Source organism: Chrysemys picta, chromosome 13 (assembly GCF_011386835.1).
Source record: "Chrysemys picta bellii isolate R12L10 chromosome 13, ASM1138683v2, whole genome shotgun sequence".
Classification (NCBI taxonomy): Eukaryota; Metazoa; Chordata; order Testudines; family Emydidae; genus Chrysemys; species Chrysemys picta.
The window spans coordinates 10224727-10249507 of NC_088803.1; the positions used below are offsets into that span (position 1 = coordinate 10224727).

At 46.9% G+C, this 24781-nt stretch overlaps 1 long non-coding RNA gene and 1 pseudogene across 1 annotated transcript; both read left to right on the top strand.

Annotated features, from left to right (window-relative positions):
* LOC122173114 (cathepsin G-like) overlaps positions 1–24781 on the top strand; it is a 181541-nt pseudogene that overhangs the window by 63687 nt on the left and 93073 nt on the right.
* Positions 6101–19368, top strand: LOC135975236 (uncharacterized). The gene is made up of 3 exons (XR_010592172.1): positions 6101–7583; positions 16479–16645; positions 19008–19368. It is a non-coding gene; the product is annotated as an uncharacterized LOC135975236 (long non-coding RNA).

The following is a 24781-nucleotide window of genomic DNA, read 5'->3' on the forward strand; positions in this document are numbered from 1 at the left end:
GTGTGCCAAAGGCGGCACGGGAGCTGATTTTTCAGTGGCACTCACACTGCCCGGGTCCTTGCCACCAGTCCGGGGGGCTCTGCTTCTTATTTTAATTTTAAATGAAGCTTCTTAAACATTTTAAAAACCTTATTTACTTTACATACAACAGTAGTTTAGTTATATATTATAGACTTATAGAAAGAGACCTTCTAAAATCGTTAAAATGTATTACTGGCACGTGAAACCTTAAATTAGAGTGAATAAATGAAGACTTGGCACACCACTTCTGAAAGGTTGCCGACCCCTGTTCTAGCCATTGGATCATGTTATACCTTTCTCTGATAGATTGAGGAGCCCTCTATTAAATATTTATTCCCTATGTAGATTCTTGGTGTCTAATCAAGTCTCTGAACCCTCTCCAGTGTATCAACATCCTTCTTGAATCGCGGGCATCAGAACTGGACACAGTATTCCAGGACTGGTTGCACTGTTGCCAGATGTAGAGATAAAATAACATCTCTACTCCTACTTGAGATTCCCCTATTTGTGCATCCCAGGATTGCATTAGCTCTTTTGGAAACAGCATCACAGTGGGAACTCATGTTCAGCTGACTGAAAAATGATTTGGAGGTTGTGGTGGACAATCACTGCTTCCCAGGATAGAATTCCCCATTCTGTAAGTTTTTGGCTCACTTCCCCCTCCTCCCCCTCCCCCCCCCCCCCCGTTTCTAGATGTACACATTTATATTTAGCCATATTAAAAACAGTTTGCTTGCACACAGTTTACCAAGCAATCCAGATCACTCTGTATCAGTGACCTGTCCTCTTCATTGTTTACCATCTGCACATTTTCAGTGACTATTGTTTTCTTCCAAACTATTGAGAGAAATAACTATCAAAAATTACTCCACCACATCGAGTTCAGGGTGTTCACTGCTCAACTGTGTTGAAAGGGCTTCCTTACTCCATGCTCTCGTTACAAGATGCCTGGAAGGAACTTTCATTTCTGTCTCTTGAACTGGTTCTCCTCTGTATTTGAGGGCTAAAAAGCATTGCAAGGTGCCTCATAAAATAGAAGGATCCTTACAACACTGTATAAACTAAGAAGTCTGAACAGTGCTATAAAAGTAAGTTTTCTACTTTAAGTATTTTTATAATCTAAGGGTCTGATCTGTAGTTTTGTTTGGGTAAATGCTAGACTCCAGGGGGTAGAACCTTTTCTAGGTAGTACCATACAAATTGGTGGTGCTACAGTCAATATAACTTTATAAACTGTTAAACCGGATATAATTAGTAATCGCAAACTAGGCGTTCCCCAGTGCGATGTGAGGCACCGCTTCTGAGTGGATGTTTAGCAATAGTAAGGGCCACTGTGGTGGCATGGCTCCTGTAGTGATAGCGGGATAGCACCCAGCTGGTGCTATCCCGCGGCGGCCCCAGAGTGGGGGCAGCAGGCCCCAGCCCCCCCGTCCCGCTCGGGTCCCGCAGGGGAATGAATGGGGCTGGGCTGCCGATGCCTCCGCCCCGGGGCCGCCGCGGGATAGTACCAGCTGGGCAGCAGCCCAGACGTGACTGGCCAGGGACTGGGCGCGCGCAGCGTGCGCGCTGCTGGGTCCCCGCAGCAGGCCCAGGCTCGGGGGATTCGGGCCCAGCAGAGCCGCAGCCGCCAAGCGCCATGGCCGCTTCCTCCCCCCGCAGCAGTGGGAGCTACAGCAGTGGCTGCTCCCGAGTCCTGCTGCCCGGGCGGGGAGAACAGCCGCCGCCTGGCCCCGCGGGCCGCCCCCCTCCTCTCCCAACCACCAACTGAGTCCTGCCTGCTCGGGGCCAGGCCGGACTCTTACTCACCCCGGCCCCGTGCTTCCTCTGAGTCTCCTGGGCCTCCCTCCAGCGCTTGCGGAGGGAGGAGGAATGGTGAGCCCGGGGAAGAGGCGGGGATTCGGGGAGGGAGCCAATCGGGGGAGGAGGGGGTGGAGTCGGGGCGGGGGTGGGGGTGCGAGCACTTCCAGGCTCCGGCGCATTTCCTTGTTTGTCCAGTGTCCCGACCGCATGTCGGTCGGGACGTGGGACAAACAAGGAAATATCGGGACAGTCCCGATAAAATTGGGACGTCTGGTCACCCTACGGTCAACCGGACTCCAAGTGAAGCCGTAAGTAACCAATCAGGCAGCAGCAGAGACACCCCCCCGCTTCAAAAAAAGCAAATACTGTACTGTACCTGTATTACATCTTAAAGGTAGGCACATCTGGGCCATTTGTCTCCACCCCACACCCACCCCCACGCACGGGGCAGCCACTCACAGCAAGACACTGGGGTTGCCAGTCCAAGGCAGCAGGAGCAGCGCTGGGTCTGCATTGCTTTCACCCCACCTCCCGCCGGGAGGGGGACCGGCTGTTTTCAGACACACCTCTGCAGGTAGGGGGAGGAGCTTGCAAACTCCTGCAGGGGCTGTGTAGGGAGCAGCTCAGCTGCTGCTGAAGCGTGGCCTGGAGTGTCAGCTGCTGGATCCGGAGCGTCATTCAGAGTTACAAACATTTCAAAGTTACGGACAACCTCCATTCCCAAGGTGTCGGTAACGCCGAGGTTCTACTGTCGGGATTTGGAGCAAGTTGAGGCTTTCCATAGCATCTGCGCCCCACCCCCCAATCACATACCTTTCTATACCCAAAATACTTGCAGAGACTCCTTCACATATCAAATTAAGATTCAGCCTTCAAGAATGTTCAACTCTCAAGGGACTTGTCCACTGATCCCAGTGTGGGGGCCACAGTGGATGGACAGCCAGAGGAGGCAAAGAATTCTTAACAGTGATCAGTGAAATAATGAGGGCTTAGATTGCCTAGCTTAATGTCATCAGGGGAGGATAGGGGAGGGCCATTATAGTTCATTTAAACTGGCCAATGTAATTGCAGCAAATTCAAATTCTTTTTTACATTTAAAATGTACTCTGCACTGCATGCACACCCAGATATCTCATTTCTTGAATACATGTGACATTCTGTACCTCGAGGGAACACCCTGCACCCCCATGTTCATCCTTATAATATGATAGTGTGGTATGCAAAGTTTGTCATGTCTGGTGTCTTTGGCAGGCTCATGATGCACTGAGCATTGTTGTAATGTTATAGTAATTATTGTTCTAGTAATGTTATAGGTTGTAATTTTATGTATGTAGTTATGAGACTGAAAATGTGTCCTCGTAGCTTAAAACAAGCCCAGACAAAAACTCTCCAAGAGCAGAGGGGCAGTTCATACCTCATCAGGGCATGTATGGGACAAACCCAGCCCAACCTCACAGGAACAAAGGACACTGGCCTAGGTAGCAAGAAAGGATCTGTTGCACTCTCAAGTGAGTCACCGCCCTTTCCTTGGTCAGTTTGGGACTGCGATGAGGTAATGCTCACCTGACTCTCAAGTGGGGGCGGGCAGAGCCAAGAGGGAAAAAAGAACATGATAAAAGGGAGAGACGTTTGCCATGCTCTTCCTCTCTCTTCCACCTCCCTCTACAGACATCACCACCAAGCGACTGAAGCGCTGATCAAAGGGGAAAGCCTAGCTGAAGGGCAACCAGCCAGCCTGTGGTGAGAAGCATCTAAGTTTGTAACACTGAAACACTGAAAGTGTTGAGATCAGCTTAGAATGTGTTTTGCCTTTATTTCATTTGACCAAATCCGACTTATGTTTTGACTTGTAATCACTTAAAATTTATCTCTGTAGTTAATAAATCTGTTTGTTCTACCTGAAGCAGTGTGTTTGGTTTGAAGCATGTCAGAGAGTCCCCTTGGGGTAAAAGCCTGGTACATATCAATTGCTTTGTTAAATTGACAAACTCTCATAAGCTTGCAGCATCCAGTGGGCATAACTGGACACTGCAAGACGAAGGTTTCTAGGATTGTGTCTGGGACCGGAGATATTGGCTAGTGTCATTTGGTTGCACAATCCAAGGAGCAGTTTACATGCCAGAGGCTGTATGTGAACAGCCCAGGAGTGGGGGTTCTCACAGCAGAGCAGGGTCAGGCTGGCCCCCAGAGTCAAGGTTTGGAGTGACCTAGCAGATCACCAGTCCGGATAACACCAGGGGAACGTCACACGTAAGGAGGCTTTGCAATACTACAGCTTGAGTGAGCACTAACCAGAGGTCAGTTAAAACCAGTGTTGGAGTTATGCCAGGTCTTGTCTGCCAGCTGGTGTCTAGAGTTAAACAGCCATTATTAAGGCATCACAAATGGTGGCTAGACTCACTAACTGTTTAGCTGAAATTTTATACTGAGATTCACCGTGATGTGTTGACCGCAGCCATACTAAGTGAGACAAAATGGAACCTCCTTCTAGCCATGGGCTCTGTATTAAACTTGTCTCCACTGGAAGCTGGTCTTTGTATATGTTACACCCAGCAGGGCTGAGCCCTGACAGTTCAGTACTCTCTGGTGATTTATCTGGTATCCTGAGAGGTGGTAGTAAAGAGGGTGAGACTAGTGCTGGCAGGTGAAATCCAATACTGATGTAACATTATTCATGGAATTCAGGGGTAAGCCCAGAAGCTCCTTGGTGTGAATTCATCCTTGGACCAGCACTACTGATTTCAGTGTACTTACAACTGAGATGGATTTAACCCTGTTGTCCAAAAATCAGAAATAGATGGACGGTACTGCATTTCCTGATACTCACACCGTCTTTGTAGAACCTTCAGTCTAGGTGGGCTCTGAAGCACATCAGTTATTTTTATCCAGCCACTTCTCCCAAAATAACCTACTGTACTTGGATCACTTCCAGTCTGACTTCCACCCTTTCACAGCACTGAAACTGCCCTTCTAGTAGTGTTCATTGAGCTCTTTTTGTTTTGACCATGGCTCCCTCCTATTTTTTCCTTTTAACCCATTTTATTCACCTGTTTCCTTCACTGTGTATGTAATACTTTATCTGCAGTCTGTCCAAGATAGCATGATGGGGATGAATGCGACTCTGTCTTCTCTTAGTTTGTCTGATATAGATAACAAAGCTGAAACTGTCCAATAATAGGGTGACCAGATCACCCAAGTCAAATATCGGGACGTGGGGGGAGGGTGACATGGGCGGAGCAAAAAAAAATCCTTCCTCCACAAGCGCTGGAGGGAGGCCCGGGAGACGCAGGGAAAGCGCGGGGCCAGGGTGAGTGAGAGTCCGGCCTGGCCCCGAGCAGGCAGGACTCAGTCGGGTGGTAGGGAGAGGAGGGGGGCGGCCCGCGGGGCCAGGCGGCGGCTGTTCCCCCCGGGCAGCGGGACTTGGGAGCAGCTGCTGCTGCAGCTCCCACTGCCGTGGCGGGAGGAAGCGGCCGATGGCCAAGCTCGGCTGCTGCGGCTCTGGCGCCCGGGCACGAATCCCCCGAGCCGGGGCCTGCTGCGGGGACCCAGCAGTGCGCACGCTGCTTGCGCCCAGCCCCTGGCCAGTTGTGTCTGGGCTGCTGCCCAGCTGGTACTATCCCACAGCGGCCCCGGAGTGGGGGCAGCAGGCCCCAGCCCCCCCGTCCCGCTCGGGTCCCGCAGGGGAATGAATGGGGCTGGGCTGCCCATCGGGGCCGCCGCGGGATAGTACCAGCTGGGCAGCAGCCCAGACGTGACTGGCCAGGGGCTGGGCGCGCGCAGCGTGCACGCTGCTGGGTCCCCGCAGCAGGCCCAGGCTCGGGGGATTAAGGCCCGGCAGAGCCGCAGCCGCTAAGCGCCATGGCCGCTTCCTCCCCCGCGGCAGTGGGAGCTGCAGCAGTGGCTGCTCCCGAGTCCTGCTGCCCGGGCGGGGAGAACAGCCGCCGCCTGGCCCCGCGGGCCGCCCCCCTCCTCTCCCAACCACCCAACTGAGTCCTGCCTGCTCGGGGCCAGGCCGGACTCTTACTCACCCCGGCCCCGCGCTTCTTCTGAGTCTCCTGGGCCTCCCTCCAGCGCTTGTGGAGGGAGGGGGAATGGTGAGCCCGGGGAAGAGGCGGGGATTCGGGGAGGGAGCCAATCGGGGGAGGAGGGAGTGGAGTCGGGGCGGGGGTGGGGGTGCGAGCACTTCCAGGCTCCGGCGCATTTCCTTGTTTGTCCAGTGTCCCGACCGCATGTCGGTCGGGACGTGGGACAAACAAGGAAATATTGGGACAGTCCCGATAAAATTGGGACGTCTGGTCACCCTACGGTCAACCGGACTCCAAGTGAAGCCGTAAGTAACCAATCAGGCAGCAGCAGAGACACCCCCCCGCTTCAAAAAAAGCAAATACTGTACTGTACCTGTATTACATCTTAAAGGTAGGCACATCTGGGTCATTTGTCTCCACCCCACTCCCACCCCCACACACCGGGCAGCCACTCACAGCAAGACACTGGGGTTGCCAGTCCAAGGCAGCAGGAGCAGCGCTGGGTCTGCATTGCTTTCACCCCACCTCCCGCCCGGAGGGGGACGGGCTGTTTTCAGACACACCTCTGCAGATAGGGGGACGAGCTTGCAAACTCCTGCAGGGGCTGTGTAGGGAGCAGCTCAGCTGCTGCTGAAGCGTGGCCTGGAGTGTCAGCTGCTGGATCCGGAGCGTCATTCAGAGTTACAAACATTTCAAAGTTACGGACAACCTCCATTCCCAAGGTGTCGGTAACGCCGAGGTTCTACTGTCGGGATTTGGAGCAAGTTGAGGCTTTCCATAGCATCTGCGCCCCACCCCCCAATCACATACCTTTCTATACCCAAAACACTTGCAGAGACTCCTCCACGTATCAAATTAAGATTCAGCCTTCAAGAATGTTCAACTCTCAAGGGACTTGTCCACTGATCCCAGTGTGGGGGCCACAGTGGATGGACAGCCAGAGGAGGCAAAGAATTCTTAACAGTGATCAGTGAAATAATGAGGGCTTAGATTGCCTAGCTTAATGTCATCAGGGGAGGATAGGGGAGGGCCATTATAGTTCATTTAAACTGGCCAATGTAATTGCAGCAAATTCAAATTCTTTTTTACATTTAAAATGTACTCTGCACTGCATGCACACCCAGATATCTCATTTCTTGAATACATGTGACATTCTGTACCTCGAGGGAACACCCTGCACCCCCATGTTCATCCTTATAATATGATAGTGTGGTATGCAAAGTTTGTCATGTCTGGTGTCTTTGGCAGGCTCATGATGCACTGAGCATTGTTGTAATGTTATAGTAATTATTGTTCTAGTAATGTTATAGGTTGTAATTTTATGTATGTAGTTATGAGACTGAAAATGTGTCCTCGTAGCTTAAAACAAGCCCAGACAAAAACTCTCCAAGAGCAGAGGGGCAGTTCATACCTCATCAGGGCATGTATGGGACAAACCCAGCCCAACCTCACAGGAACAAAGGACACTGGCCTAGGTAGCAAGAAAGGATCTGTTGCACTCTCAAGTGAGTCACCGCCCTTTCCTTGGTCAGTTTGGGACTGCGATGAGGTAATGCTCACCTGACTCTCAAGGGGGGGCGGGCAGAGCCAAGAGGGAAAAAAGAACATGATAAAAGGGAGAGACGTTTGCCGTGCTCTTCCTCTCTCTTCCACCTCCCTCTACAGACATCACCACCAAGCGACTGAAGCGCTGATCAAAGGGGAAAGCCTAGCTGAAGGGCAACCAGCCAGCCTGTGGTGAGAAGCATCTAAATTTGTAACACTGAAACACTGAAAGTGTTGAGATCAGCTTAGAATGTGTTTTGCCTTTATTTCATTTGACCAAATCCGACTTATGTTTTGACTTGTAATCACTTAAAATTTATCTCTGTAGTTAATAAATCTGTTTGTTCTACCTGAAGCAGTGCGTTTGGTTTGAAGCATGTCAGAGAGTCCCCTTGGGGTAAAAGCCTGGTACATATCAATTGCTTTGTTAAATTGACAAACTCTCATAAGCTTGCAGCATCCAGTGGGCATAACTGGACACTGCAAGACGAAGGTTTCTAGGATTGTGTCTGGGACCGGAGATATTGGCTAGTGTCATTTGGTTGCACAATCCAAGGAGCAGTTTACATGCCAGAGGCTGTATGTGAACAGCCCAGGAGTGGGGGTTCTCACAGCAGAGCAGGGTCAGGCTGGCCCCCAGAGTCAAGGTTTGGAGTGACCTAGCAGATCACCAGTCCGGATAACACCAGGGGAACGTCACACGTAAGGAGGCTTTGCAATACTACAGCTTGAGTGAGCACTAACCAGAGGTCAGTTAAAACCAGTGTTGGAGTTATGCCAGGTCTTGTCTGCCAACTGGTGTCTAGAGTTAAACAGCCATTATTAAGGCATCACAAATGGTGGCTAGACTCACTAACTGTTTAGCTGAAATTTTATACTGAGATTCACCGTGATGTGTTGACCGCAGCCATACTAAGTGATACAAAATGGAACCTCCTTCTAGCCATGGGCTCTGTATTAAACTTGTCTCCACTGGAAGCTGGTCTTTGTATATGTTACACCCAGCAGGGCTGAGCCCTGACAGTTCAGTACTCTCTGGTGATTTATCTGGTATCCTGAGAGGTGGTAGTAAAGAGGGTGAGACTAGTGCTGGCAGGTGAAATCCAATACTGATGTAACATTATTCATGGAATTCAGGGGTAAGCCCAGAAGCTCCTTGGTGTGAATTCATCCTTGGACCAGCACTACTGATTTCAGTGTACTTACAACTGAGATGGATTTAACCCTGTTGTCCAAAAATCAGAAATAGATGGACGGTACTGCATTTCCTGATACTCACACCGTCTTTGTAGAACCTTCAGTCTAGGTGGGCTCTGAAGCACATCAGTTATTTTTATCCAGCCACTTCTCCCAAAATAACCTACTGTACTTGGATCACTTCCAGTCTGACTTCCACCCTTTCACAGCACTGAAACTGCCCTTCTAGTAGTGTTCATTGAGCTCTTTTTGTTTTGACCATGGCTCCCTCCTATTTTTTCCTTTTAACCCATTTTATTCACCTGTTTCCTTCACTGTGTATGTAATACTTTATCTGCAGTCTGTCCAAGATAGCATGATGGGGATGAATGCGACTCTGTCTTCTCTTAGTTTGTCTGATATAGATAACAAAGCTGAAACTGTCCAATAATAGGGTGACCAGATCACCCAAGTCAAATATCGGGACGCGGGGGGAGGGGGGGAGGGTGACATGGGCGGAGCAAAAAAAAAATCCTTCCTCCACAAGCGCTGGAGGGAGGCCCGGGAGACTCAGGGGAAGCGCGGGGCCAGGGTGAGTGAGAGTCCGGCCTGGCCCCGAGCAGGCAGGACTCAGTTGGTGGTAGGGAGAGGAGGGGGGCGGCCCACAGGGCCAGGCGGCGGCTGTTCTCCCCCCCGGGCAGCGGGACTTGGGAGCAGCTGCTGCTGCAGCTCCCACTGCCGTGGCGGGAGGAAGCAGCCGATGGCCAAGCTTGGCTGCTGCGGCTCTGGCGCCCGGGCCCGAATCCCCCGAGCCGGGGCCTGCTGCGGGGACCCAGCAGTGCGCACGCTGGGCCCAACCCCTGGCCAGTTGTGTCTGGGCTGCTGCCCAGCTGGTACTATCCCACAGCGGCCCCGGAGTGGGGGCAGCAGGCCCCAGCCCCCCCGTCCCGCTCGGGTCCCGCAGGGGAACGAACGGGGCTGGGCTGCCGATGCCTCCGCCCCCGGGCTGCTGCGCGATAGCACCAGCTGGGCAGCAGCCCAGATGCGACTGGCCAGGGGCTGGGCACAGCGTGTGCGCTGCTGGGTCCCTGCAGCAGGCCCCGGCTCGGGGGGTTTGGGCCCAGGCGCCAGAGCCGCAGCCGCCGAGCTTGGCCATCGGCCGCTTCCTCCCCCCGCGGCAGTGGGAGCCTGGCCCCGCGGGTATTTCTTCAGTGTCTTTGATGCCAAACCTCAGGAGGTGTGGAGAAATCTTTAAGAAAGTCTTGGGAAATGTCAAGGAAATAGGGCAGCTAGTTTTTCAGCTGAAGTGTATTCAGAATGCCTTATTGACGTTCTTTAAAAGTCTGTTAAAGGGGCCCAAATTTTACATCAAGGTTCACTGAGGAAGTAACTTCTTGGCGAAAGTTTTTAAAGGTGTTCCAAGCACCTGCAGCTCCCATTGAAGTCAGTTGTAGCAGCTCTGAAAATGGGGCCATCCATATTTAACTGTGCATAGAATAACTTTAAAGGACAAATGGTGTATGTGCGTTGCAGGGGAGAAGTGAAGGCCAGGAAAGGCCGGTATAAGGCTGAGATGAAAACGGGGGGAGGGGAAGCATTGGAACAAATAGCCAGTTAGCACGGAGTGGAGAAGGTCCAGTCAAAACTAGAAAATTCTGATGATATCTGCGTCTGTGGGTCCCTTCTTTGGTCACTTTTACTAGCTGGAGTCTCTGGCTGGCTCCTCCCTGTAGTTTGTTTAAAGTATAATGTACCTGGGTCACTGCATCCACTTTAATTTGAATTTAATGTTCTGACCTTGAACATCTTCCTGAATTGTTTTAAATTCAGGTAGGTAGGCGGAAAAATCCAGTCTTAACTTGAAAATTCACTTTGCTAAATGCCCATTTAAAAATTGTCCCAAGCGTTAACAAAGTGTACTCTTGGTTGACAACTAATAAAAATGGAAGTCTCCAGTTAATTAATACCACACTACTTCTTGTTGTCAGAGTGCTTTGTCTGAACAGCTGCTCCAGACAGAACATCAGTTTTTGAGAGATGTTGCTGTCTGTGAGTCATGGTGAATGGGTGCTCTGTAGTAAATATGGTGTGTATCAAATGCTCAAAGGCAGCTAAGCTCAATATAATTACTTGTAGGGTTTTTTCATGTTCAGTGCTATAGCTGGATCTTACATTTTCCCACAGCATCAATCCATTTAGTCCCCTTGCATACATGTATATAACATCCATTGTTTGATACAGTGGGGGACAGTGAATCTAATTTTTGGATAATAGAGGGGAATGGTCAATGTTATAGGTCAGGGGTCGGCAACGTTCGGCACACGGCTCGCCAGGATAAGCATCCTGGCGGGCCGGGCCAGTTTTATTTACCTGCTGACGCGGCAGGTTCGGCCGATCGCGGCCCCCACTGGCCGCGGTTCGCCGTCCCGGGCCAATGGGGGCGGCGAGAAGTGGCGTGGGCGAGCGATGTGCTGGCCGCAGCTTCTCACTGCCCCCATTGGCCCGGGACGGCGAACCGCGGCCAGTGGGGGTCGCGATCGGCCGAACCTGCCACGTCAACAGGTAAGTAAAACTGACCCAGCCCGCCAGGGTGTTTACCCTGGCGAGCCGCATGCTGAACGTTGCCGAGCCCTGTTATAGGTCATGTCCTATGATACCTATTTCAGGAAGCAGCATTTTGGGTAATCTTGGTAGCACTGCATTTGTATAGTTTACCCATTCATATCTGACTTGTGTTTAGTGCAGCTGAGTTATTGTTGAAGTTGGAACCATAACTTTGACTTTCCTCACTTCAGTTCTACCACAGCGATAATATTGCACCAGCATAACTTGTTTGTTTTTAAGCCAAGGTTTAAAAACAAACAAAAAAATTGAGTCAAACCTAATTTGTGTAGTAAGTGACAGTTGGTCTCAGAGACCATGTGGATTATCTCAGTGAAAGTCATGAGCTTCCTCATTCTGGAGAATGAAACAAGACGTTGCTCTTTAACTGGGTGTCCTGAACCACAAATCGCAATGTTGCTATGAAGCTATTTAGGCAGGTTGCGTGGCCTACTTGAGGATGTAGCAGATTTCTTCAAACTTCCCCCTGCCATCAAGGTCCATCGTCCTGTAACTTAAGTCTTCCATTACTGTTACCCTGCTCTAATGTGCACCAATTAGAAAGCTTCTTGAGTAACAATTATATTGGCTAAAGCTAACAGATCTGCTATCAGATCACTTTTAGAGTCCATTGAACTAGTAGGGCTCCAGGTGGGTACAAGGGCCTGCCTGTGAGGATACAACTGCAGGTTAGGTACAGTATTTAAATTATGCTCTTGATAACTCCAAATTAATGCCTCTTTAAGAAAGAGGCTTTTGTTGCTGACTTCCATAGTAACAAGACAACAAACCTACTTCTGTGTCATCAAATTCACTTGTAATCATAGAAGATTAGGGTTGGAAGAGACCTCAGGAGGTCAGTTAATCCAACCCGCTGCTCAAAGCAGGACCAACCCCAACTGAATCAAACTTAAATTTAAAATAGTTAGTTGCAAAACATGCTGGGCAGCTGACTTCATCCAACTACTGTTTATTTCAAAGGAAGTTGTTTCTGTGTTCTTGTGGTTTCTGTAGAAGTGTGCTACCAGAGATATTCACGTATTGACTCTGCGTCCAGATAAAACTCATGGATACTTGGCTTCTTAGAGACTAGGCCATTAAAAAAAATCAACTTTTAATCTGATTTGCTTTTAATTTTATTGCAAGCCTTTCTAGTTGACATGGACCTCAGAGGATGTGTCTACACAGCTTCTGGGAGCAATTCTTGTAGCCTGTGTGGACAGACTTGTTTTAGTGGGGCTTCCAGTAGCATGCTTACAAATAGCAGTGTAGCTGTTCGGGTTTGGCCTGTGGAGCCTAGGGAGCCCAAATGTCAAAGCAGTGTCTACAGAGCTATTTTTAGCACGCTAGCCCAAGCCCTGCAAGTGTGAGTCTGTCGAGACTCGCTCCCGGCAGCTGTGTAGACATACCATAGAGTCCTTGGTAAAATGCGCTGCATTTAATTTCACTCGTATTCCCAGTCATTTCAGCAGTTGGGTCTAATCTAATTCCATAATAAAGAAGCAACAAACTAGACATTGTTAGTTGCCATACAAATAATCCTAGCAGAGGCAGAAAAAGGTACTGCCAGCAGTTTAAAAACAGCAGTGGGGACCTTGACCAAATAGAAGCAGTTTCAGCTTTCCTGGGGTAGATTTGTACTGGTTTTGAGGAATCAGGTAGGGAATATATCTAAGCCTAGTTAAATTATTTAGATCTAACTGGATTTTTCTGTCATGGAAGGAAAGTATTTTGAAGGAAATATCCTCCCAGAATGTGTACTCAATGAGGAGCATGTCAATTATTGTTCAATAGCCCTATTGATCATCAGCATGAATCTTTGAAATAATGGACCACTTGTTGGCAAGCATAATGATGAGTCAGTTCACTGTCAATCAAATGGGATTTTTCTAAGTAACAGGTTGGACAATGGATTGGAGGCTTTTGACCATGAGAGAGAGTTTGACACTGTCTTCAGTTGTATGATGGTTACATACAAGGACCTCTGAGTCATTCTTCTGGTTAAGTGTCAGTGCCCACACTAGAAAGACAAGGTACGAGAGGTAATTGGACCAACTTCTGTGAGAGAAGTTTCAAGCTTACACAGAGATCTCCCATCTTGTCCTTCTGCCATTATAAATGGCAAATATTTGCATACAGTCTCTAATTCTGACCTGGATTTTCTGACCTATTTAAAAATATTAAATTGTCTGGGTACTGTTTGTTTCTATTATAGTTCACTTGGTACGTGGCCAGTGAGGAATGCTAATCTTATTTTTTTTTTCAATCTCTGAATTTAAAAAAAAACCCACAAAATATCTCAGCACAATGATTTGAGCTATTAAATTGTGCATATGGTTAGTCTGTGACCATATACCCCTATGATTATCTAGTTCATTCCTTTCTTTTATGCCCACTTGTTGCATCTTGTTTTAAGCTAGTTTGTAAGCTCCTCATTGTATGAACCACCTCTTCCTATATGTTCAGATAGCACCCTGATTCTTATTGGGGCCCCTGGATGCTACTATAATATAAATAATGGTTATGGGCCCAATTCTGGAAACACTTCAAGTCTGGTGGGACTACTCCATTGGTAAAGTTAATCATGTGCATAAGTGTGTGGCTAAACTCTAAAGTTACATACTAGTTTCAATTGCATCTTTTTTTATATAGAATTTTCTAATTGTAGGCTTAAAGGGACATGATTTGAAAGATCATTTGTCTGAATGTTGTATGTACTATAGTGACAGGTCACACCTAAAAATACTGTAATTTAAAAGCTAGCAAAAAAAATTCTCAATCTTTTTTTATTTTGTCTAGTCAGTTTCATCGTTCTTCTGCAAAACTTCTCCCTTGCAGAAAAGATTTGCATAAATGTAAACAGGGGAGAAGAAATACGCTATTAAAGGAATTGGAGACCAAATCAAAGCATGCTGTTTAAGTCTATTTTAGAGAATTTAAATTGGCAGCATTCTTGTAAACTTCCCATACTGGTCTCTACCCAAAGTCCAATTGCATTTGACAGTTTGACTGTTGGGTGAGAGTGAAACATTCCTCCCCGTTCCCCAGTTGTAAAAAGAAACAGCTGAGCTCTGAAGCATAAAAGTTGATAAGGACTTTGTGCTTATTGAGGATGACTTCCATAGCTTAGATTAAATCAAAACAGATTTTGTTCAATCATTCAAAATTGAATGTTGGATATGTGCAGTAGAAAAATAAAGTTTACACACGCACACTTGACTATACTATGTATGCTAGTGCAATACAAATATGGAAGTGCACACGTATTGGTTTGTGGAATTCAGCAGTAGAAAGCAGAACTTGTAAGGGTTGCAAATGGAATAGCTATGGAGTAGTGAGCCTGTAAGTTGGAGAAATGTCTTCTAAAACCAGCTTCCACACTTCCAGCTTCCCCCAGAAAACACTAGGAAAATCCATGCAGAAAACATGCTGAGGTTGCACAGTTAGAAATAAAAAGGGTCCAACTTCAATGTTAATGAGCTGCTGTGCAGCATAAGACATAGAAAGATGTGCCTTTTGTAATGAGCAGTAATACTTTACCCCAAAGAGTAAATGGTTCATCTGTACCATGTAGTGCAAATACAGTGTACACCAGGGGTTCTCAAACTGGAGGTCGTGACCCCTCGGGGTCGTGAGGTTATTACATGGGGCGTCGCGAGCTGTCAGCCTCCACCCCAAACCCTGCTTTGCCCCCAGCATTTATAATGGTGTTAAATAAGTAAACAAGTGTTTTTAATTTATAAGGGGGGGTCACACTCAGAGGCTAGCTATGGGAAAGGGGTCACCACTACAATCGTTTGAGAACCACACTCTTTTCTTCTTCTGGATAAACCTCTAATTTATATAATTCAGCCTTGCTTCAAATCAAGCAATAAAAGTTGCTGTTGGAACTGCAGTTTCTGCTTTGCAATGCCAGAGTTTATAATGAACTGTGCAGTCTTCACATTGCATGAATGCTGGGTTTTATATTTGAAAATATTTTTTACAATTCTGATTAAATTATTGGTACACGACAGTAGTAATTTTGTCACTACTTGGAGACACTGAAGCTGCGTGTGCATTCATATTTACATTCCCCTACATAAAAACAAATCTTGTCCTATCCTTTTTTTGACTATTGTGGGTACTCACAGATCCAAACCACATTTCTGAGGCTGAATGTAACTTGAATATCCCGAACATGTCCTGACTGTGACACCGACTCAATTGTTGCTTGACTCCTCTGCTTGTCTCTCTCACCATCAGACGTTGGTCCAATGAACAATATCATTTCACCCACCTTGTCTCTCTAATATCCTGGGACCAACACAGCTACAACAACACGGCATATCCTCTGCTTGAGTAACTTAAAGCTAAACTGGACAAAGCACTAGGGAATGGTTCTGCGTTAGCCGCTAGAAACTAATAAGATTACCTAATACTGTAGGGGGTAGTGTTTTGAAAGGCACCCTTGGAGCCCAACTCCCACAGACTAACGGGTGCCTTTGAAAATTTACTCAAGTCTTTTAAAATTCCCAATTCCTGGTGCAGCTGACAAGCAATTTTGTTGCAACTCTTTGAAATATGAACTACTCTAAGCTGTCTGGTTCTGGGTCTTAACTTTGGAAAGGAACATCTTCTGGAGTACAATTCACTTCCTTAATAATTAAGTCATGCATAATTAGACCTGGCAGAATTTGACTTTGTCAGTTTGATGGATAATATGAAAAATGTTTGTTTTTTAAGCATTTTTCTGACTTTAATCTATAACTTTTCACAGCGGCAGGAAATTATGGGGTATTTCAGACAATAGGAAGGTCAGCGAAGAATAATCACTGTAGATGTTGAGATTCAGAAAGTTAAAGCTTTGTAACTGCTAAAACACAACTAGTCAACATCACTTGTCAAAATATACAAAGTAAATTTGAGCCTTGACTCAAATTCTAGCAAGTTCTCAAGCAGCATTTTTCTTTCTTTGCCTATATGTACATTTTGATTATTATAGATGGGAATCTTTGTGTTGATTTGTGTGTATATGGTGAAATTGACATTTACCAATAAAAATCTACTACTTCCAAGCCTATGCATTGTTAAATATGTTTGAATAGAGAACATGTTAGAAGTGACAAAGGTTAGAGCAAAGAGTGATCCTTTCTTACACCAACATAGAACTTGTATTCTAAAAGAGCTTGGGTTGTGGAAACAGAGACCACTTCTTCCTATCCTGTGAATTAGTGAGAATTATTGTAACACAAACTGCACTGCAGCAGTAATTGTTCCATCAGATCCTCCTTGAGCAGTGGGAACAGAACCTTCGTTTTTCTTTTGCAGACCCTAAAACAAAAGCGCAGATTGAAATCCTGGTACGGAATGGGATGAACAAGGAGCTGTGGGATCGCCTCTGTTGCAGGCTGACCTTTGGGACTGCTGGACTTCATTCTGCCATGGGGACAGGCTTTTGCTACATTAATGACCTTACAGTGATCCAGTCAACACAGGTAACTTGGGTAGCACTATACAGTCAGACTCCACTCCGCCCCCACTCCACCCCTTCCACGAGGCCCCGCCCCTGCCCCACCTCTTCCCACCCCTTCCCTGCCCCCATTCGAACCCCTTCCCTGAAATCCCCACCCCAATTCTGCCCCCTCCCTGCCCCCAGGGGTGTGGCGGGGGCTCAGGGCAGGGAGTTGGGGTGAGGGGTGCAGGAGGGGTGAGGGGTGTGGCAGGGGATCAGAGTGAAGGGTGAGGCAGGGGGCTCAGGGCAGGTGGTTGGGCTGCAGGAGGGGTTCGGGTGTTGGGTCTCGGCCTGACGCGCACCGGGGACAGGGCAGGGTCCCTGCCTTCCTGCCCTGCCCCCGCGTCGCTCCAGGAAGCGGATGGAACTTGGGGAAGGAGGGGCGCAGGGGTGTGTCTGGCTGTTGCTTCGGGCACCACCCCCAGCAGCTCCCATTGGCCGCGGTTCTCCATTCGTGGCCAATGGGAGCTGCTGGGGCGGTGCCCGAAGCAACAGCCACACACATCCCTGCGCCCCTCCTTCCCCAGGTTCCGTCTGCTTCCCGGAGCGGCGTGGGGGCAAGGTGGGCAGGCAGGGAGCCTGCCCTGCCCCCAGTGCGCGTTGGGCCGGAGCCGCTCTAGGTAAACGCTGAGGGGGGGCCGCGAGGAGCTCGCGGGCCGCAGAAAATAACCCCACGGGCCGCATGTTTGAGATCCCTCCTCTAATGAGTCTTACTGGCATTGCTGTGTTGGTTTGGGGTGTGATTTTTTACTAACGTAGATATGCCAGTAAAGCGGTAGTGGAGACACAGTTATAACGGTGTTTATACTGGTATCGTTTATCCTGGTCAGGGAAATCCAATAAGCACTTTTATACTAATATAAATATGTCCACACTAGAGGTTTTTGACAGTATAGACCTGATCTACCCTTAAAATTTTTGCCAGTGTAGCTACGTTATCAAGTGTGGAAAAAATTACACCCCATAACTGACCTGATGGTGGTGGCAAAAGCACAAATGTAGATGCAGTTATACAAGCAAAACCATGCTTTTGCTGATATCGTTTATTTCATTTAGGGAACTGATATAAATTATACCAGCAAATGCACTCTTCCTGGTACAAACGGCACCTCCACTAAGATGGTTTGCTGGTATAGTTACACTGGCAGATCCTTTTCTAGCAGAGACAAGGCCGTAGCGTAGCCTTTATTAAACTGCTTCTCCTTTCATGTGCTGCTGTGTGAAAGATCCATGGAAAATAGCAGGTAGAGTGACCTGATTATACATGGAGTGTGGCTACAGGCAGTCCACATACTGAAATAATAGAGATCCCCCCGCACGCTAATCTCAATTCTAATAATCTTAGAGGTTACTTGTAAATCACTAGGCACTACATTTTTATGCCTCAGTCCTGGAAAGAGTTTTGCACGTGTGTACCATTACTCGTGTGTGTAATCTCATTGGATTACTCCTCTGACTAAAATTGTGCACCTGTGTAAATCTTTCAGGACGTGGGCCTTAATAATTCCTGGACATTTTCTGCTACTGTAAAGCTCTATGATTCTCTAAAAACAATGGTCCCAGTACAGTAGTGTAGAATCCCAGCTCTCCTGTTGTGCAGTGCAAAGCAGGAAAATCAGGGATCTACTTTGTATGACTGCGAACAGGCACATCATGCTGTCCTTTGCCCTCATTCGCTACCAGAGCCAATCCTGCTAATAGGCAGGATTTGCCCAGTTAACAAGCAGATATTTACAAGAATTTCACTTCCTCATGAGGGACTGCACACCATGCCTGCATGTCTCTGCAATAACAATGAACTGAGTGCCCTGGGCTAGATTTGTATTATAATAGAGCCTGGGAACCCCAGTAACAAATACAGTGCAGACAGGCAGGTCTCTGCCCCCAAAGAACTTACAGTTGAAGTGTAAGATGAGAGAACAGATGGTGGGGGAGTACAAGGAAACATTGAGACCGTATTGGTGAACGTGATAGGCTGTGGTCTCAGTGCCCTTGCTGCTGATAAGCACTACAGCATTGGTGCCTCATCAGCTGGGCAACTTATGTGGTAAGGTGGATAGGAGTCTTAGTGTGAAGGGGATATTTAACCATTGGAACAACTTGCCAAGGGCTGTAGTGGATTGTCCATGACCGGTAATTTTTCAATCAGGATTGGATGTTTTTCTGAAAGATCTGCTCTAGGGGTTATTTGGGGGAAGTTCTGTAGCTTGTGTTATACAGATCAGGCTAGATGATCACGATGGTCCCTTCTGGCCTTGGGATCTGACATTTAAGATGGCTTTGGGGGAGGGGTGGTATGTGGTACATAGCACTGAACGAGGTGACATGTATGTTTTGCTTTTCAGGTGTCCATTGTGGAAGGCATATAACCTCTCATGGGCTGGCGCTGAACTGCTGCACAGATCTTACATGGTTTGATCACATTGTTCCTTGTGGACTCGAAGGGACGGGTGTCACCTCCCTGAGCGAAGAACTCCAGAGACATGTCACAGTTGACGAAATCACTGAGCCTTTTCTGGATGCTTTTGAAGAAGTGTTTCAGTGCTCCCTAACTTCCCATGAGGAATCTGTCGGATAAAGGGCTCCGAGTGCCTCACTTACCTGTGGAAATGTGAATATTTCTTTGGTGCTTTCATGGTGTTACTAGAAATCCAGCTTGCTTGTTCCATCTTCCTATCAGCAATCAAATCCGTGTAACAAACTGTACTTCTCGCATTTGAAACATATTTCTTGCTTTTGTAAAAATGAGCTGCTGTGTCTTTAAGTATACATGGGTCTTTAAAAAAAACAACGAGGAGTACTTGTGGCACCTTAGAGACTAACATTTATTTGGGAATGCGCTTTCATGGGCTAAAACCCACTTGATCAGATGCATGGAGTGGAAAATACAGTAGGCAGAATATATACACAGAACATGAAAGGATGGGAGTTGCCTTACCAAGTGGGGGGTCAGTTCCAACAAGCCAATTCAATTAAAGTGGAAGTGGGCTCTTCTCAACAGTAGGATACCAAGGGAGGAAAAATCACTTTTGTAGTGGTAACGAGGCCAATGTAATCAGGGTGGCCCTTTTCAAACAGTTGACAAGAAGGTGTGAGTAACAGTAGGGGGAAATTAGTTTTTGTAGTGACCCATCCACTCCCAGTCTTTATTCAGGCCTAATTTGATGGTGTCCAGTTTGCAAATTAATTCCAGTTCTGCAGTTTTTCATTGGAGTCTGTTTTTGAAGTTTTTTTGTTGAAGAATTGCCACTTTTACATCTGTTATTGAGTGTCCAGGGAGATTGAAGTGCTCTCCGACTGGTTTTTGAATGTTCTAATTCTTGGCATCTGATTTGTGTCCATTTCTTCTTTTGTGTAGAGACTCTACGGTTTGGCCAATGTACATGGCAGAGGGGCATTGCTGGCACATGATGGCATATATCACCTCGGTTGATGTGCAGGTGAACGAGGCCCTGATGGTGTGGCTGATGTGGTTAGGTCCTATGATGGTGTCCCTTGAATAGCTATGTGGACAAAGTTGGCAACAGGGTTTGTTGCAGGGATAGGTTCCTGGGTTCGTGTTTTTTGTTGTGTGGTGTGTAGTTGCTGGTGAGTATTTGCTTCAGGTTGGGGGGCTGTCTGTAAGCGAGGACTGGATTGTCTCCCAAGGTCTGTGAGAGTGAGGGATCATCCTTCAGGATAGGTTGCAGATCCTTGTTGATGCGCTGGAGAGGTTTTAGTTGGGGGCTGAAGGTGACGGCTAGTGGCGTTCTGTTACTTTCTTTGTTGGGCCTGTCCTGTAGTAGGTGACTTCTGGGTACCCTTCTGGCTCTGTCAATCTGTTTCTTCGCTTCAGCAGGTAGGTATTGTAGTTTTAAAAATGCTTGATAGAGTTTCTGTAGGTGTTTGTCTCTGTCTGAGGGATTGGCGGAAACGCGGTTGTATCTTAGAGCTTGGCTGTAGACAACGGATCATGTGATGTGGTCTGGATGAAAGCTGGAGGCATGTAGGTAAGTATAGCGGTCAGTAGGTGTGTGGTATTGGGTGGTGTTTATGTGACCATCGCTTATTAGCACTGTAGTGTCCAGGAAGTGGATCTCTTGTGTGGACTGGTCCAGGCTGAGGATGATGTGGCGGAAATTGTTGAAATCCTGGTGGAATTCCTCAAGGGCTTCTTTTCCATGGGTCCAGATGATGAAGATGTCATCCATGTAGCGCAAGTAGAGTAGGGGCGTTAGGGGACGAGAGCTGAGGAAGCATTGTTCTAAGTCAGCCATAAAAATGTTGGCATACCACTTTAATTGAATTGTCTCGTTAGCACTGACCCCCCACTTGGTAAGGCAACTCCCGTCTTTTCATGTAATGTGTATATATACTTGCCTAATGTATTTTCCACTCCATGCATCTGATGAAGTGGGTTTTAGACCACGAAAGCTTATGCCCAAATAAATTTAGTCTCTAAGGTGCCACAAGGACTCCTCGTTGTTTTTGCTGATACAGACTAACACGGCTACCACTCTGAAATGTGTCTTTAAGTATACATTGCCTTCTGACACTGATCTTGGCCACCTCGATCTCTTTGTCTTAATGATCAAATGACATACAAAACAGGGCAAAAAACCCAAAAGGGGTTTAATTTTCCTTTACACTAAACCCCCTTTACACCATTTTGGTGGTGGTACAATGCTTTGAAGTGGGTGCAGGTGTAATTTACTCACACTTAGTCCCCAATATACTGCCAGAGCAGTGTGAAGGGGTCATAGCATAAATGGGGATAAAGCCCAGGAATTTCATTGACAAACTAGATGCTGTGTCTGAGCTGAGCTTCCCCGGAGAAGTAAGTTTGAAATTAAAACAGGAAGGGCCATGTGATTCATGTCTAGTTTGTGATTCATGCTATAACAGCCAGATCCATTTCTGCAGTACTCCTGCCTAGGCGGTTATTTCCCACTATGTATTTGTGCAACTGATTAGTCCTTCCTAAGTGTAGTACTTTGCATTTGTCCTTACCGAATTTTACTGCATTTATTTCAGACCATTTTACTAGTTTGTCAAGATAATTTTGAATTCTAATCCTGTCTTCTAAAGTGCTTGCAACTCCTCCCAGCTTGGTATCATCCGCAGACTTTTAAGTGTCTTCTCCATGCCATTATACAAATCATTTATGAAGATATTGAGTAGACCTGGACAGATTCCTGTGGGACCCCACTTAATATCCCCTTCCAGCTTGACTGTGAAGCATTGATAATGGCTCTTTGAGTATGCTTTTCCAACCAGTTATGCACCCACCTTATAGTAGGTTCATCTAAGTGATAGTTCCCTAGTTTGTTTATGAGCAGGTCATGTGAGATGGTATCAAAAGCCTTGGGCTAAAGGCGAGTTATATTACAAGGCTTGTTATCCTGTCAAAGAAGGATATTAAGTTGGTTTAACATGATTTGTTCATTGACTAATCCATGTTGACTGTTACGTATCACCTATCTTCTAGGTGCTTACACATTGATTTTTTGATTATTTGCTCCATTATCTTTCCAGGTAACAAAATTAAGCTGATTGGTCTGACTGGTCAGACCAATTCTTTAGTTTGTCAGGGTCATTTTGAATTCTAATCCTGTCCTCCAAAGTGCTTCTGTCCCTCTCAGCTTGGTGTCATTCTCAGATTTTATAAGCATGCTTTCCAGTCCATTATCCAAGTCAGTAATGAAAATATTGACTAATACTGGACCCAGGAGTGACCCCTGTGGGATCCCATTAGATATGGTCTGGTTTCACAGTGAACACTTAAGAACTACTCTCTGAGTTCAGTCTTTCAATCAGCTGTGCACCCATGTTATATTATTTCATCTACACCACATTTCCCTAGTTTGCTTATGAGAATGTCACAAGGGACTGTCTCAGAAGCCTTACTAAAATAACCATCTATCACGGCTACTGCTTCCTTCCTATCTGCTAGGCTTGTAACCCTGTCAAAGAAGGAAATTAGGTTGGTTGGCATGATTTGTTCTTGAAAAATCCATGCTGGCTATTCCTTAGAACCCTATGATTAAAAAAAAATTAAAATTAAATGAATGGAGATATCCTATCTCTTAGAACTGGAAGGGCTCTTGAAAGGTCATTGAGTCCAGCCCCCTGCCTTCACTAGCAGGACCAAGGACTGATTTTGCCCCAGATTCTTAAGTGGCCCCCTCAAGGATTGAACTCACAACCCTAGGTTTAGCAGGCCAATGCTCAAACCACTGAGCTATTCCTCTCCCCCAAATGATCATTTAGGTGCTTACAAATTGGCCGTTTAATATTGATGGTTCGAGTATCTTTCCAGGTATTGAAAGTAGGCTGACTGGTCTATAGTTCCCCAGGTTGTCTTCTTCCCCAAGAAGAAGGATACCAGGAGCGTGTAATGGAATTGAACCAAATAGTTATTTATTAATAACCTCATTAAACTATTTCTTTTAGTGAATTCCCTTCTGGCATTTACAATGCCTGGGTCCTCATCTTGCAATAACCTCTGCTCAGGTGGACCGCAGTGCAGAACTCCCATGACTCTACTGGGTCTCCATACAATCACACTGCTCTGTCCATGTAGTGGGCCCTTGGAGGATGGGGACCTTAGATCTCTCCCGGCCTGGAAGACTTGGACAACTGGGAAAGTGACAAGATTATCAAAATCGTGAAATCAAAAACTGGGAGGAAGTGTTGTCTAGTGGATTCGGCACAGGACTGCGACTCAGGAGATGTGTGTTTGGGTCAGCCACATACTTTTTGTGCTTACTTGGGAGAGATTTCCAAAGGCACAGAGGACAGTTAGGCACCGAATGCCCATTGAAAGTCACTGGGAGTTGGGTACGTACCTGATTCAGGCCTTTGCAAATATCCCCCCTTTGCCTTTCCATTCTCAGTTCCCCATCTGTGCAATGAGGATAATACTTTCCTACCTCACAGGGGTGTTGTGAGGATAAAATCTATTGATGACTGTGAGGTGCTCAGGTAGAGCCTTGCATGGATACAAAATTTGTATCCACATCCAATCCACAATCCGCAAACATGGTATACAGATATCGGCAGATTTGCAGGGCTCTACACTCGGGTACTACGGTGATAAGGGCCGCCTAAGTGCCTAGATAGGTATTGGCTGCCATACAAATGAAACCTGGTTAACGAAGTGGGGGAGTGATTGTTATTCAGACTGTTTAACTCAACCTGACACATAGCTGGAAGGAAAGATCTTGATTCAACACCCACGTAAATCGATTAGTGGCTGCAAGAGCTGACACCCCAGTTCTTATGGCCCTGCAAGGGCATATGCAAGTCATGATTTGATATTCCTAAAGTAACAAGAAAAAAGCAGCCCCTCATCCCCCAACTGCATTTAAAAAAAAAACAGATTCATAGATTCTAGGACTGGAAGGGACCTCGAGAGGTCATCGAGTCCAGTCCCCTGCCCGCATGGCAGGACCAAATACTGTCTAGACCATCTCTGATAGACATTTATCTAACCTACTCTTAAATATCTCCAGAGATGGAGATTCCACAACCTCCCTAGGCAATTTAGTCCAGTGTTTAACCACCCTGACTGTTAGGAACTTTTTCCTAATGTCTAACCTAGGCCTCCCTTGCTGCAGTTTAAGCCCATTGCTTCTTGTTCTATCCTTAGAGGGTAAGGTGAACAAGTTTTCTCCCTCCTCCTTATGACATCTTTTTAAATACCTGAAAACTGCTATCATGTCCCCTCTCAGTCTTCTCTTTTCCAAACTAAACAAACCCAATTCTTTCAGCCTTCCTTCATAGGTCATGTTCTCAAGACCTTTAATCATTCTTGTTGCTCTTCTCTGGACCCTTTCCAATTTCTCCACATCTTTCTTGAAATGCGGTGCCCAGAACTGGACACAGTACTCCAGCTGAGGCCTAACCAGAGCAGAGTAGAGCGGAAGAATAACTTCTCGTGTTTTGCTCATAACACACCTGTTAATACATCCCAGAATCATGTTTGCTTTTTTTGCAACAGCATCACACTGTTGACTCATATTTAGCTTGTGGTCCACTATAACCCCTAGATCCCTTTCTGCCGTACTCCTTCCTAGACCGTCTCTTCCCATTTTGTATGTGTGAAACTGATTTTTTCTTCCTAAGTGGAGCACTTTGC